Source organism: Myotis nattereri, assembly GCF_964212035.1.
Source record: "Myotis nattereri genome assembly, chromosome: 4".
NCBI lineage: Eukaryota > Metazoa > Chordata > Mammalia > Chiroptera > Vespertilionidae > Myotis > Myotis nattereri.
Window position 1 is genome coordinate 114,925,951 of NC_138079.1, and position 3,058 is coordinate 114,929,008.

General features: G+C 46.4%; 1 pseudogene across 1 annotated transcript; it reads left to right on the plus strand.

Moving 5' to 3' along the window:
* Positions 1–715: 715 nt before the first annotated feature.
* On the plus strand, positions 716–1,459 carry LOC308517637 (RNA-binding protein PNO1-like; annotated as a pseudogene). Its single transcript has one exon. The product of its transcript is annotated as an RNA-binding protein PNO1-like (transcript).
* The last annotated feature ends 1,599 nt before the right edge of the window (positions 1,460–3,058 follow it).

The window sequence follows — 3,058 nt, forward strand, 5'->3', positions numbered from 1 at the left end:
AACTAGGGGCCAAGCTGCATAGGTGTCCTGGCTCCCCACGGACCTGTGGGCGGCCATGGCTCCAGCCCCTGGCTGAGTCCATCAGGGCATCGCTGGTGGCTTCCATCCCCATTAGTCAAAAGTCGTCCTAGCCAGAGGGGCAAACATTCCGGGTGAGGGGCTGTCATCACCCTGGGGATGGACGGAGACTTGTCCCACAGGATTTCCTGGGTTACAAAGAACAAATCTTAAACATGGGCCACCAAGTTACCGTGCAACCTGAGCTGTCCATTATGACCTGGGTGTGATGTCACTCACAGAGTCAGTAAGGGCCCTGCACGGAAGACTACATCAATGAGTGTGGGCCATACCTGATCCAACCTGGGCTGATCAAAGTAGTTACATGAGGTGACGCCTTGGGCCCTAATGTCAAACAAGGAGTCCCTGTCTCTACCTAGACCTGTTCACTCATGGAAAGCTCCCTGTGGCCTGGTGACATTGAAGCAGTCACGGCCTGTCCTCCTGATGGATTTGTATGATGTTGATAAGCAATGTTATTTCCTTCTGGAATAATATGAGTACATTTCTCCGTACTTACCTTTTCCTCACTAATATCAGCGTGAGCTTCTGTTAGGACTGGGCCGTAGCAGGTAGCTGTGGGGCCTTAGGCATCAGTTCATGAGGAATTGTATCTATAAAAAGAAAAGAAAGGGGATTCCGGAGGGTGGCCGCAGCAATGGAGGCACAGAGCGGTGAGGCTGAGGACGGTTTCACCCAGGTCACCCCCAAGGGTGGCCGGAGGGCGAAGAAAAGGCAGGCGGAGGAGCTGTCGGCGGCGGGGGAGGGCGGGATGCGAGCCGCATGGACACTGAGGAGGCCCGGCCGGCGGCGAAGAGGCCCGTGTTCCCGCCCCTCTCCGGGGACGGGTTCCTGGCTGGGAAAGAAACAAGGACAATTCCAGTCCCAGCGAACAGATACACGCCATGGAAAGAGAACTGGATGAAGATAATTACCCCCATCCTGGAACATCTGGGACTTCAGATTCCTTTCACTTGAAATCGAGGAAGGTAGAAATCAGGACTTGTAGAGAAACCAAGGATGTTAGCACTCTGACAAAAGCCGCCGATTTTGTGAAAGCCTTTATTCTCGGGTTTCAGGTAGAGGATGCACTTGCTCTCATTAGGTTGGATGACCTCTTCTTAGAGTCCTTGGAAAGTACAGATGTGAAGCCTCTACAGGGAGACCACCTGTCCAGGGCAGTAGGGAGAATCGCTGGCAAAGGAGGAAAAGCCAAATCCACCACAGAGAATGGGACGCGGACGCGGATCGTTCCAGCTGATGTGGAAGCTCACATCCTGGGCTCTTTCCAAAACATCAAGACGGCAAGAGCTTCCATCTGCAACCTCATCCTGGAAATCCTCCATCACAGGTTTATGGCAATATTCGAGCTGTGGCTAGCAGAATAGCAGATCGATTCTGATTTCAAATCAGAGACTTTTTCTTGTCTTTGGACTGTAGAGAAAAGCAGCTTACAAGTGGTCCCAAGAAACCATGTGAAGAATTTTTGGTTACTTTAAACCTCAGTCTGTCAGTTCTTAGCCAGAAGCATAAACCCGAAAGGAAAAATTTGATAGTATTCATTCAACAGCTTTGAGGATAATTTAAGTATCAAAATTTCAGACCATTACTATACTTAACCATTAATTACAATTTATCTTATTTTAAGTTACATGCATAATTTCCAGTTCTCTTATTTGGAGGAAATATTATTTTTCTATTTGAATTTGTTTTTAAATTATAGATTTATAAACATTTCTTCCCTATGAGTTGTAATTAAAGAACTATTCCCAGAAAACCTCTCTGAATCATGTCCCTCAATATTGGTGATGTGACTATTTTAGAATCAGGTTATAAGCAGCAGTTTGGCTACACTGTGTGAACCAAAAGGCTAATCTTGCTACCTATTTTGCCACTTGTAAAATTAAAAATTTTTATCACAATAAAAAGAAAAGAAAAGAAAATCATTCATTCAGTGTTAAAAAACAAGTTCTAATCCAGATTCCACTCAAGACACTTAGTAAATATTGGGCTATGCCATGTAACACTAAATGGAGGAGTGGGGGCTGTGGTGGCAATCCAATGGGGTTTCTGAGTTCTCTTTCCATGTCTGGGGTGATGACACAGACATTCTGAAAGTTTTCTGAGTGCTCCAGAACAGTGGACATGGATGGTTTACTTGATTTGTATCCCAGAGATCTAATTCAGCATGAAGAGATTAATTTTGTCACAGGTTTCAAGCCAGATATGAGAAAAACTGGAATGGATCATGGTAGTGTTATAACCCACACAAGAGGAAAGTCGAATAATTCAGAATTTGCCAGGGAACAGAAAATTTTCAAGAGGAAGCACACCAGAGTAACAAAGACAGTGAGCTCTTCTGCGACAGTTGCTACCTTGATTAGACTCAAATCCCAGCAGGACCCTAAAGGTGAGGGGAGAGTTTGACCTCTGAGGTGGTGTGCTACTCTATGTGACATGTAAATGCCCATTCTCCCTTGTTTTAAATTCTGAAGAAGCAGTTCAAAAGTTTATGGTGGTGGTAATGTCGGAGTTGATTGGTAATGTGAGTCCTATTGCCCACTCTGGGAGTGCCCACATGGCATACCTTTCACCAATGCACAGGGAACTGTATTGATGACTGGAAACAGCATATTTGAAGAGCTGCATGAAGACTCTTCTATGAAAACCAGACCTTGGGAACTGCACCCTCTCACTGGGAAAGTCCAAATGTGACGAGAGACATTGAACCCCAGAGGCAGGGGCACTGGGCCTTTTCCAGTCACTGAACTCACGGTGAATCTGATCAGCCTGAAATACAGCGAATCCAAGCAGGATCTAGTGAGTCTGACTGGCCCTGACGTACAGTGTTGGCTAATGAGTCATCTGTTCCTAGCAGTGGGGAGAGGAAGCTCACTGCATTGTTGCTCCATCTAGTGAAGCAGAAATGTCCCCGTGAGTCCCAGGGCCCAGCAGCCTAGGCCCTGTGCCGAATTCTCTGAGATTCAGAGGAAGCCTTATT